This window comes from Lissotriton helveticus, chromosome 11 (assembly GCF_964261635.1).
Source record: "Lissotriton helveticus chromosome 11, aLisHel1.1, whole genome shotgun sequence".
NCBI lineage: Eukaryota > Metazoa > Chordata > Amphibia > Caudata > Salamandridae > Lissotriton > Lissotriton helveticus.
This window is the reverse complement of record NC_136072.1, coordinates 331,300,067-331,312,594: the sequence shown is the minus strand read 5'-3', so window position 1 is coordinate 331,312,594 and position 12,528 is coordinate 331,300,067. Positions and strand designations below refer to the sequence as shown.

Genomic DNA, 12,528 nt, shown 5'->3' with positions numbered 1-12,528 from the left:
CAGTTTACTGTTCATGACCTACCCTGTGACTTGTTCTAACCTGTAGCTTTGCTTAGAAGAAAGGCGTGCAAAACCCATTGGACTAAGCCCTCCCCATGTTGGCTGTCGTGGCCTAGGCCAGTCTGGCTGCATGTCAGTCCTAGTAAAGTATTCCTTTTTCCTCCCAAGAGAATTCAAGCAGGATGGCCTTGATTTTGATTTTAGGTCGCAGCCTACCAGACAGCGCAGCGGTCTGGTTTACAAAAGGCATCTTGGGGACATTCAGAAAGTTGACCTAGGCATGCATTACGCCCATATCTGACCATTGGCTTTGTGGTTTGTAACTAACTTTTTCTAGCTTGCGGTTTCTGGCTTTATTTGCTTTAGGCTCTCCAGCTCAAGTTCATCCCTCTCGTTACCAAAACCTTGTTTACTGTATTCTTCCACAACTCGCTTTCTGTAAACAGTCCTTTAAATCTTGTTCTTATCTTGTCACATTTGCTATACATTCAAGGACAGGGTTCAAATGTTAGGCTGTGTCGTCCAGGGAGTTTGCTGTTTATTTTTCTTTTTCTGACTTAAAAGTAAGAGGATTTATGTGACAATCATACTGGCTAGAGGGGGTGTGCTTGAGGAAGACTGTACAGATGTGACTTTCTAGCACACAACAACATTTAACTGTCTGTAATTGAACTGTGCTGACAATAAAATCAATAAATTGGATGATGACATTATCTTTTGTGCACTTTATACTTTTATCAGTAAAACTGTATGTGAGTGCAAATGTAATGATCATTTCAGTTGTAATTGTAATTGCATTTATATAGTGCTTACTATCCCTGATGAGGCGTTGAAGCTCTTTTCGGTGAGTAGCATGCTACTCTGGAACCCAAAAGGTATTAGTGGTGAATTAGTATAGGGAAATATGAAATGAATTTGAGCTGTGGACATGCAAGTCTGTTATTTGGATTGAAAAAGTATAGTGGAGCGATAGAAGATGGAAGGGTTTGCATCTATGTAGCGCTTGCTCCCCTTGATGACGCGTCGAAGCGCTTTGTGAGTAGCATGCTATTCTGGTACCCAAACAGGATTAGTGGTGAATTAGTATAGGGAAATATTACATTAATATGAGCGGTTGACATGTGAGCCTTTTAGTTGGATTGAAAAAGAATAGTTGAGGGATAGAAGAGGGAAGGATCTAGAAAGTTTTATTTGGAGATCATAGCAGAAGGAGGTTGTTTGGGATGAGTAAAGACGAGGTAGGGGGGTAGATGATTCTGAGGGAAGGGTTTAGAAAGGCTTGTTTCAGAGATCTGAATAGTAAAAGAAGTTTGATATGATGCAAGGAGGGGTAGGGGAGGGAATAGTCTAGAAAGGGTTATTTTGGGCATCCTAGTACTAGAATGGAGTTTGGGATTGAGTCGGCGAATGGAGGTAGAGGATATATTGTGCGAGGTATAGGGTGAGATAACAAAAGTACATGGAATGTGTATATATATATATATATATATATATATATATAAGAAATGTAATCTATCTAGATTCAAGTTGTATTTAATAAACTCAGATTTTTAAGTGTTGCTGTACTTAAAGCTAATTTCTTTATTTTCAAAAATTATATAATTTTTATAATTCAATAGTGGGGCACTTTTAGATAAATAGTTATTAAACAAATGTACTTATTTATGCAGTGACCTACACATACATGTTAAACATAGAATAATATAACCATAAGTGATCTGTACATTTGTTAAGCAGAACTAACGAATAATCTATATATTTATAAACATAAATATTCACATGAATACACATATCTAGGGACACATATATAATCCAAAAAAATGCTTATTTCACAGTGGTGGGCTGTATAGTTATGTTAGAGTACTGTGGTTATGTGGGGCAGAGCCAAATCTTGAATAGTCTTTTTCTGAAGGTAAAGCAATTATCCGTGGATTTTATGTTTTTGCGGTAAAGAGTTCCATAGTTTGGCTGCTTGAACAGAGAAGGATATGGCACCTATGTTCTTTTTAGGTCTCGGCAACGAGAACTATTGTCGCCTAGTAAGCTAGCAAGGGACTACAGAGAGGTGGACGAGCCGACCAGGGTCTGTGGACGCGCACGCAGGCAGGCAGGCAGGCAGGCATGCGCCAGACACACAGACAGACAGACAGACACACGCACGCACGCATGCATGCATGCACACACACACACACACACACACACACACACACACTCTCACACTCTCTCTCTCTGCCGCCCCCCCCCCCACTCACCGGGCTCTTTCCCTCCGCATCGGGTCAGTCACGGCAGAAGGCAGACTCGTGTCTTCTCCGGCGATCTTCAGCTGATGTGCACGCCCACGCTGCGTCGTGCGCGCCCACCACGCTGTATCGCGCCCGATCCTCAGCTTGTTTACAATAGCGATCGTTTCTTCCGCTAGCACTCCGTGGCATCTCAGACGCACAGCAGGTAGCATTAGCACCTCTTGTTTTAAAATGCGTTTGTTTATCTAGGACGGACACGTTTACTGGTTGCTTGTTTTTAAGTGTTCTCATGACGGAATGGTTCCGTCATGAGCACACTTGCACTTGTGCTCATGAGTGAACCATTCCGTCATTAGCATGGAAGGTGTTAAAGCAGATGTTTGTAAATATTAATTCTGTTGAAAAAATAGAAGTGTGAACTGTCGAGGGAATATGAAAGTCATTGGAACGTCTCAATACCAAAAAAGAAACGGCAAGTGTGCATTAAGGCAAACCGAAGCCTGGACAGGGGATTTAGCAGGAAGGGAGCTACGCAGAGTGCGGGGAATGAGGAGATGTAGTTTGTAGGGGGAGGTGGACCACAGAAAAATAAATATGGAGTGCAGGGACACCCCGTCCACAACTCTCTCTGTCACATGAGGCGTACTGACTGGCCTAGAAAGAAATTAAGTGCACACGCTATTTTAGATGCGACGTGGACTGACTCTGACTCCCGCTGCGCAACTTCCTTTTATTATTCCCTGATGTCACCAAGGGCAAAACTAAACATGCACTGATGGCGGGGGTCTTCCACATGCACTACCTGTGCATTTGGTACCGTCGTCCGGGACGTGCTCCCAAATTTGGCACAAAAGTCGGCACTTGGGTTAACACGCGGGAAAAAAGATTAAACATTTTGAATAATCATATAGGTTTGTTTTTTTAAATAGATGTTTATTCATTTTCAGCAGGTTATACAATTGAGCTTTAACTGACATTTGTAGGTTACTACAGCACAGGTTACAGAAGCGGCTGTGGTGAAGTGTCTCACAGTAACTCAAAATAATATTTTTTAACCAGTATTGACAATTTATAACTTGGACGCAAAGCTTACTGTTTCTATCGGTAGAATTGCAGATAACTGAATATTTTCCTTCATCGACTGCCTTATATTCGGGAATAAGAACTGTTTACGTGCCGTCAGGTGTGGGCGAGCAAGTGTGAGGTCAGGGAGTGTCGGTGGAGGGGAGAGAGAACCCCATAGGCTGTGTGTGTGCCCACACAGCGCCTACACATCCATGTCCAGACAAGGGTTTGTAGAGTGTGAGGATATGCGGTATGTGTGGTGATTTCACTTCTACTTGTGGTGGTGCACAGGGCGAGGGAGCATTCTATGTTAGTTGAGACAATTGTGTGCAGCTTAGTTTCGATGGCAGTCAAATATTCTTGCCCTTGTCGGGGATTGATTTGTGAGGGTAGCCTAGATGCATCTAGTGAGTGTGACTCATGTTCTGCGACAAGTACTCTACGGAGGTCCTGGAGCCATAATTGGGTGCTGGGGCCTGCTCCGACTTCCAAGACATAGCTATTCTGCGCTTTGCCTGCACCAGTGCTAGGTCCAAGAATTTATTGAGAGTCTTGCGCGGTGCGTTGGCGTTCGTTATTCCCAGCAGAAAATGTGGTCCCTGGGTTGTTATCGGGGTGCCTGCTGCCTTTGTTAGTGTCCCAGCCACCTCATCCCAAAATGGTCTGCGACATGGACACGTCCACACTATGTGGGGAAATGGTGCCTCTGGAGCCAGACATATGTCGAGGTGGGATAAATGCGTGCAAGCCTGTATGGTGTTAATTATGTATGGTGGCGATAATTGAACTGTGTATACTTCAGCCTAGCATTTGGTGATACAACTCTGGGATGATTTATGCATTGTGTCCATTGTTTATCGGTAATATTAGTGGACAGTGCTGTGTCCCAATACTCGTACAATGGGACCAACAGGGGTGTCGGATCAGGCCTAAAAGAGTTGTAAATCGCTGTGATTGCACACCTACCCTGTCCATGTGTTAATACGGTTTGCAGAGGCTGGGAAGAGGTAGGTTTGTTACAAGTGTTACCCCATAAGTATAAGAAGTGCTTTGACAGGGTGGTGTAGAGCAGGAATATCTCCGGTGGTATCCCATAAACGTCCACCAAACCGTGCAAATCTGCAAACAGGTCTCCCCATATGTCCGGTCCCGCTGCCCTCTAGGCTTCGATTTCTGGGTGCCCATAGTAGGTGTAGGTTCCAGGAAGGACCTCCAACAGCAGATTGGGAGTGTACGGTGTAGACCACCCCTTGGGTAGCATGTATTTTAGCCAGCAGCATCTTGCTAGCATTAATAAATTGCCCTTTTTAGGTCTCGGCAACGAGAACTATTGTCGCCATGTAAGCTCCCAAGGGAGTACAGAGCGGTGCACGAGCCGACCAGGGTCTGTGGACGCGCACACACGCAGGCAGGCAAGCACACACCAGACTGTCACAGACAGACACACACGCACACACACACACACACACACACACACACACACACACACACCCTCCCTCCCTCTCTGCCCACTCCCTCTCTGCTGCCCCCCCCCCTATACCCCCACTCACCGGGCTCTTTCCCTCTGCAGCGGGTCAGTCACGGCAGCAAGCAGGCTCGGTGTCTTCTCCAGCGATCTTCAGCTGATGTGCACGCTCACGCTGCGTCTCCTGCGCGCCCACCACGCTGTTTCGCGCCCGTTGATCCTCAGCTTGTGATTACTACTCCTTCTAACCCGGATTCTAAATTACTATTTCTTGGTTCTCTAACTCCACTCTGTTGATTCGTAACAAACTGATATTCAGCACATTTCACAGTCTCGCTTTTGCTTCTCATAAATACAATAAGATTATTTTAAGCAATGTCTACCCTTCTTTTGGTTCTGTGCCTATTATGCTTCGGACTATAGAGTTTTAGAAAGTGTGGTGGAAGATTCCATGATAGCAGCGTGCACAGTGCAGAGTGAGTGTGCAGAGTAGTGAGTGTGCAGAGTAGTGAGTGTGCAGAGTAGTGAGTGTGCAGAGTAGTGAGTGTGCAGAGTAGTGAGTGTGCAGAGTAGTGAGTGTGCAGAGTAGTGAGTGTGCAGAGTAGTGAGTGTGCAGAGTAGTGAGTGTGCAGAGTAGTGAGTGTGCAGAGTAGTGAGTGTGCAGAGTAGTGAGTGTGCAGAGTAGTGAGTGTGCAGAGTAGTGAGTGTGCAGAGTAGTGAGTGTGCAGAGTAGTGAGTGTGCAGAGTAGTGAGTGTGCAGAGTAGTGAGTGTGCAGAGTAGTGAGTGTGCAGAGTAGTGAGTGTGCAGAGTAGTGAGTGTGCAGAGTAGTGAGTGTGCAGAGTAGTGAGTGTGCAGAGTAGTGAGTGTGCAGAGTAGTGAGTGTGCAGAGTAGTGAGTGTGCAGAGTAGTGAGTGTGCAGAGTAGTGAGTGTGCAGAGTAGTGAGTGTGCAGAGTAGTGAGTGTGCAGAGTAGTGAGTGTGCAGAGTAGTGAGTGTGCAGAGTAGTGAGTGTGCAGAGTAGTGAGTGTGCAGAGTAGTGAGTGTGCAGAGTAGTGAGTGTGCAGAGTAGTGAGTGTGCAGAGGAGTGAGTGTGCAGAGGAGTGAGTGTGCAGAGGAGTGAGTGTGCAGAGGAGTGAGTGTGCAGAGGAGTGAGTGTGCAGAGGAGTGAGTGTGCAGAGGAGTGAGTGTGCAGAGGAGTGAGTGTGCAGAGGAGTGAGTGTGCAGAGGAGTGAGTGTGCAGAGGAGTGAGTGTGCAGAGGAGTGAGTGTGCAGAGGAGTGAGTGCGCAGAGGAGTGAGTGCGCAGAGGAGTGAGTGCGCAGAGGAGTGAGTGCGCAGAGGAGTGAGTGCGCAGAGGAGTGAGTGCGCAGAGGAGTGAGTGCGCAGAGGAGTGAGTGCGCAGAGGAGTGAGTGCGCAGAGGAGTGAGTGCGCAGAGGAGTGAGTGCGCAGAGGAGTGAGTGCGCAGAGGAGTGAGTGCGCAGAGGAGTGAGTGCGCAGAGGAGTGAGTGCGCAGAGGAGTGAGTGCGCAGAGGAGTGAGTGCGCAGAGGAGTGAGTGCGCAGAGGAGTGAGTGCGCAGAGGAGTGAGTGCGCAGAGGAGTGAGTAGTGAGTGCAGAGTAGTGAGTAGTGAGTGCAGAGTAGTGAGTAGTGAGTGCAGAGTAGTGAGTAGTGAGTGCAGAGTAGTGAGTAGTGAGTGCAGAGTAGTGAGTAGTGAGTGCAGAGTAGTGAGTAGTGAGTGCAGAGTAGTGAGTAGTGAGTGCAGAGTAGTGAGTAGTGAGTGCAGAGTAGTGAGTAGTGAGTGCAGAGTAGTGAGTAGTGAGTGCAGAGTAGTGAGTAGTGAGTGCAGAGTAGTGAGTAGTGAGTGCAGAGTAGTGAGTGCAGAGTAGTGAGTGCAGAGTAGTGAGTGCAGAGTAGTGAGTGCAGAGTAGTGAGTGCAGAGTAGTGAGTGCAGAGTAGTGAGTAGTGAGTGCAGAGTAGTGAGTGCAGAGTAGTGAGTGCAGAGTAGTGAGTGCAGAGTAGTGAGTGCAGAGTAGTGAGTGCAGAGTAGTGCAGGTGAGTGCAGTGGAGTGCAGTGCAGTGGAGTGCATGTGAGTGCAGTGCAGTGGAGTGCATGTGAGTGCAGTGCAGTGCAGGTGAGTGCAGAGCAGGTGAGTGCAGTGCAGGTGAGTGCAGTGGAGTGCAGGTGAGTGCAGTGCAGGTGAGTGCAGTGGAGTGCAGTGCAGTGGAGTGCATGTGAGTGCAGTGCAGTGCAGGTGAGTGCAGTGCAGGTGAGTGCAGTGCAGTGCAGGTGAGTGCAGTGCAGTGCAGGTGAGTGCAGTGCAGGTGAGTGCAGTGCAGTGCAGTGCAGGTGAGTGCAGTGCAGGTGAGTGCAGTGCAGGTGAGTGCAGTGCAGTGCAGGTGAGTGCAGTGCAGGTGAGTGCAGTGCAGTGCAGGTGAGTGCAGTGCAGGTGAGTGCAGTGCAGTGCAGGTGAGTGCAGTGCAGGTGAGTGCAGTGCAGGTGAGTGCAGTGCAGGTGAGTGCAGTGCAGATGAGTGCATTGCAGGTGAGTGCAGTGCAGTGCAGGTGAGTGCAGTGCAGTGCAGGTGAGTGCAGTGCAGTGGCATGCAGGTGAGTGCAGTGCAGTGCAGGTGAGTGCAGTGCAGTGGCATGCAGGTGAGTGCAGTGCAGGTGAGTGCAGTGGCGTGCAGGTGAGTGCAGTGCAGGTGAGTGCAGTGCAGGTGAGTGCAGTGCAGGTGAGTGCAATGCAGGTGAGTGCAGTGCAGGTGAGTGCAGTGCAGGTGAGTGCAGTGCAGGTGAGTGCAGTGCAGGTGAGTGCAGTGCAGTGCATGTGAATGCAGTGCAGGTGAGTGCAGTGCAGGTGAGTGCAGTGCAGGTGAGTGCAGTGCAGGTGAGTGCAGTGCAGGTGAGTGCAGTGCAGGTGAGTGCAGGTGAGTGCAGTGCAGTGCAGGTGAGTGCAGTGCAGTGCAGGTGAGTGCAGTGCAGTGCAGGTGAGTGCAGTGCAGGTGAGTGCAGTGCAGGTGAGTGCAGTGCAGGTGAGTGCAGTGCAGTGCAGGTGAGTGCAGTTGAGTGCAGAGTGGTGTGTATTGACAATGTAAATGACAATGCCATTTATTTATGATTTAAAGAAAAAAAAAGAAATGTCATGAGCAATGCCAATAGCTCTACCTTTAATGATGCCGAGACCATTGCATTGTAAATGCTTGTTCTTTTATGGTGGGATTTTGAGGTAAAGTGTCAATCTAGAATGGAGGTTCCTTAATTGAATGTATTTTGTGATTTTATTCCTGATGAAGAGCGCTCCTGTTCCATGTATTGCTTTGTGGGCGATACCGAACAGGTGAACATAGATCTTCTGGCAACCGGTAACCAATGTAGGACCTTCATAGCAGGGGAGATTTGGGCTTGTGGCTTTATATGTAAGAGCAGTCTAGCAGCAGATTTCTGAATCCGCTGTAGTCTTTTCATAGTTGTGAAAGAAGATGCGTTGTTTAATGTAAATCCAAAAATGCGATCAAACAAATAACCACTATCCTCTTGTTTAACGACGTGAACAATGTTGTATAATTTTATTTTGTTGTATTGTATTTCTGTTTTGTTTTAGCAAAATTCAATAAAAAATTACTGAAAAAAAAGATGGTGTGGTAGAGGCTATAGGCGTAATCGAGTTTAGATGGAACAAGAGAGATAGTAGCCTGGACCTTGTGTGGAAATCCCAGGTGGGGGAAGATGTGTCTGATTTTTTTTTTTATAGTATGCTATAGATCCAAACAAATGACATATATTAATGGGGTGTAAAACTGTAAACTTGCCAAGACTAGGTGTTTCCAAAATTTTCAAAAAATCGCTCTCAAGGTCTCTATGCTGTCTAGACTTTCCAGAAGCTACATGAACGAATATATCAATACAGATTTATTTCATGATGTACAGCACAGAAACACAAGCTGCTTACCCCTTAAATCAACAGACACAAACTACAGCCAAAATACTGTCAAGGAACTGAGGAGGACTTTAAATATTCTATAAGCTACTTTACATAAAACAATCAACCCTTCACCTGCCTAAATCACCACAGCCGCAACAGCAATGACAGGATGAAATCATGACATATGGGTGACTTATAGGACTATCCCAATACACTTGTAGCTCACCACCTCATAGAATGCTGAAAACATCACACCAGTACATATTGCCATACACATTATAAGATTATGTTTTATGAGATAGGTACTCTACATAGGCTCCAAACCAAAGTTTTCTCCTCTGGCCCACTTGGATATTACTCTAAGGTTACAGAAATTGTGAATTCTCACGCAGTGTAATGGATCTGATAAAAATAGTCTTTGGCCTGAATGGGGCTTTCATGCCCACCTTCGTGCAAGTATGAATGTATGTATGTAAATGTATAGGCATTTATATAGCGCACTACTTACCCGTAGGGTCCCAAGGCGCTTCGACCGCTGCGAAACCCTTCCTGGCTTCCCTGAGAGATGGTCCCTTAATGGGTATCTCCAGGGTGAGACCAGGCATCCCCGGCGGTCTGGTGGGGCCGTTAGTGAAGATGAGGTAAGCTAATGCCCAGAGTTGCCGAGTGTGAACGCTGATCAGAGTGGGCACCGAGGCGAGAGAATTATCGAGTCCGCTGACCCTGGTCCAGAAACCTGCCGCGCCGGGAATCGAACCCTGGTCCCGGGCCGTCCTCTGCTCTCGGGTCTGCCGCCTCTAACCAGTGAGCCACACTACTTCACTGACATGACATCATTATGATGCAACCCTCAACAAAACCACTGCACAGTACCCCTTTAAACATTTTGGGACTACCACTCCCTGCTACTCCACTACTTGGATATTTAGGGCATAATCTGTAGTAGTTGGAGTGTAGTCATTTTAAGACACAGTTGAACTGAGAGCCATAGTCCACACCTGAATCACACTGGTGTAACCATGGTACCATTCACTGCTTGCAATCTATTCCTCACATGCACTTAAGAAACAATGTACTTACATTTGTTACTGTAGATGATGACAACTTTTGCCCCAGTAAGATTCTTGAATAGAATCGAAGTGCCCCGAGAGAGTTTGACAATACACGCTTCTTCTGGGACAGGGTACGCTGCTCATATAATTGTCTTTCCAAGCCTGGAAATAATTAAAAGCACTGGGGGACGTGAAGGGATAAACACTGTAGGAAATTAACAGGCTACTTCTGTCTTATTTTCAAAACAAGATTATAGATACAATTGTGCAAATGCATTGCCATTTTCATTTTTTTTATTTAAGAACTAAACTACAACAGTATATAGATATACACTGTAGCAAGGTAGAAGTTAGTCTATTGCTGCCGCTCGCGCTATATAGAACGTTTTGTAATTGATAAAGGGCAAAGGGGATAAGTGGTTTTTTTTTTTACCACAAAAAAATAGTTTATTTTGCTTGTTTTATTTTTGACTGGACTCAGATTTTGAGGTGGAGGCTCTCAGTAAAGACAGCCGGCGTCTCTTGGCAATCTGTTCCTGGCGTTTCTCCTTGGCTTCCTTCATTCTCTTGGCCAGAAGTTTGGCATACTCGGATGCCTCCTCCTTGTTCTTCTTAGTGCGCTGCTTCTTCAGAGCTATACGCCTGCGCTTGTGCTGCAGCACTCTAGGAGTCACCAGACGTTGAATTTTGGGTGCCTTTGTCCTAGGTTTCTTGCCTTCTTTGCTTAGGGGCTTCCTCACAACATACTGGCGGACATCATCTTCTTTGGAAAGGTTGAAGAGCTTGCGGATTCTACTCGCTCTCTTTGGACCAAGACGACGGGGGACAGTGTTGTCAGTCAGGCCAGGAATATCCTTCTCGCCTTTCCTCACAATCACCAAGTTGAGCACGCTCAAGTTGGCATCAACAATGCAACCACGGACAGATTTACGCTTGCGTTCTCCAGTTCTTCGTGGGCGATAGCAGGAGTGCCCCTTGCTTAGGAGCAGCCGGACACGAGTGTGGGTCAGGACACCTTGCTTCATGGGAAATCCCTGCTTGTCATTGCCACCGCTGATGCGGACAACATATCCCTTCCACTCATCACCCAAGGGATCAGCAGGAACTTCGGTGGCCATGCGCTTCTCATAGAAAGTTCGGAGTTTACGCTCATCGTCAACTTTGAGCTTCTGGCAGCCAGTGGCCGGAAAGGAGATGTTGAGCTTCATCTCGCAGCTCGCCTGAGATCCGCCGCCGGAAAGATAAGTGGTTTTTAACTGGTCTTAATTGGTTTGAAAACGTACATGCCACAGTCGTGCGTATTTTGCACATCTACTCTGTCCTACGCTCTGCTCCACCGCGGCGGGTGCTGTTTGCGTCGAGGGCTGGACAGTTCATTTCACTTCTTCACAGCTCACACCATTGCGCCCTGAGAGAGGGCGGAGCTAGCCTGACGCTCCCCTACTTCAGTCTATGGGACAGCGGACTTGCGCAGCAGGTGCGCTGCTGGCGCGCCGAAGGCAAGCCCATTTGCGCCTGTCTGTGTCCGGCCCACGTCCAGCGCTAGCCACGCTGCCCGTTTCCACTCAGATTCAAGAGTAGTGTGGTCAAGGGAACAACTCTATGAGCTGAAATCTAATAACTGTCAAAGCCCAACATGCCTGGATCCCGATACACTAGAACAAGTACTTATCGGCTAGGGTCTACACTGTACTACGTGCCTCTTTGAGTTCGACAAAGAGTGTCTGGGGAAAAAGTGTAAGGTCATGGACATGGCCGTACCTTCTAGAACGCTGTCGGCTAATTCTAAACCAATATTAACGCCTGTTTAATTAATTGTAGGTCCCTCCCTAAACACGCGGATGACATCTGGCTAACGCTGGAAGCTATTGACTGAGACCTTATATTTCCTCACAGAAACCTGGTTGAGAAAGAGTTCCAGCCCTGATATTATGTTGGCTATCCCTGCTGGCTACAAAATAAGCATGGTCAATAGAGCTGGCAATAGACTGAGGGGTGGACTGTCAGTGATTACGAGAAATATCTGGGAGATCTCACACAATAAGATTGAACAAACAGGTCTCGTAGAAGCGATGTCATTTAGTATTAATACCTCCCCTACCTCTTCCATTGCGTGAGTACTAGTTTACCGACCCCCTGACTCCAAACCTGCTGAGGTTCTGAAGCTCTGTGATTTTAAAGCAGATCTCTCATTGAAATATATGAATTTTATAGTCCTTGGTGACTTTAATGTCCATATGGACAGTGAGCAATGCCCTGGCCTCTCAGCTAGAAGGTACTTTAAAAGGGCATAATCTCATTCAAAAGGTCTCCTTGCCTACACATGTAGCTGGCCATATGTTGGATCTTATTCTCACCAACATCCTTACTTTAACAACCGGAGACCCTATCCCCCTTACCTGGTCAGACCATAGTCTTATACCATTCAACCTGTCTATGACCAAATGCACTAGCTTTATGAAACCGGTCTATGAGGACAGGAGGAACTGGAGGAAAATTACACCCAAAGCAATAGTTCTCATTCTATTAAACACCCCTATACTGCTGTCCGGTGAACCTAACAGTGATGCAACTATCTTTAAACACTGGGTTAAATAATCCCTTGACTCTATAGCTCCTATAAAAACTATGAAATTGGCTAGAAACAAACCCACGGCCCTTGGTTCACACTTGAACTCCGTATAGAGGAAAGTCTCTGCCAGAGACTTGAGCGGATCTGGCTGAAAACCTACAATATAGAGACTAAAAAAATGTACAGAACAGGATTGAAAAACCTTCACAGA

At 46.8% G+C, this 12,528-nt stretch overlaps 1 protein-coding gene and 1 pseudogene across 3 annotated transcripts in view; one reads left to right on the top strand and one right to left on the bottom strand.

Moving 5' to 3' along the window:
• FARP2 (FERM, ARH/RhoGEF and pleckstrin domain protein 2) overlaps positions 1-12,528 on the top strand; it is a 1,696,743-nt gene that overhangs the window by 145,664 nt on the left and 1,538,551 nt on the right. The gene's annotated exons all lie outside the window — the stretch shown is intronic.
• LOC144791056 (small ribosomal subunit protein eS6 pseudogene) lies at positions 10,166-10,981 on the bottom strand (annotated as a pseudogene). Its single transcript, XR_013602286.1, has one exon. The product of XR_013602286.1 is annotated as a small ribosomal subunit protein eS6 pseudogene (transcript).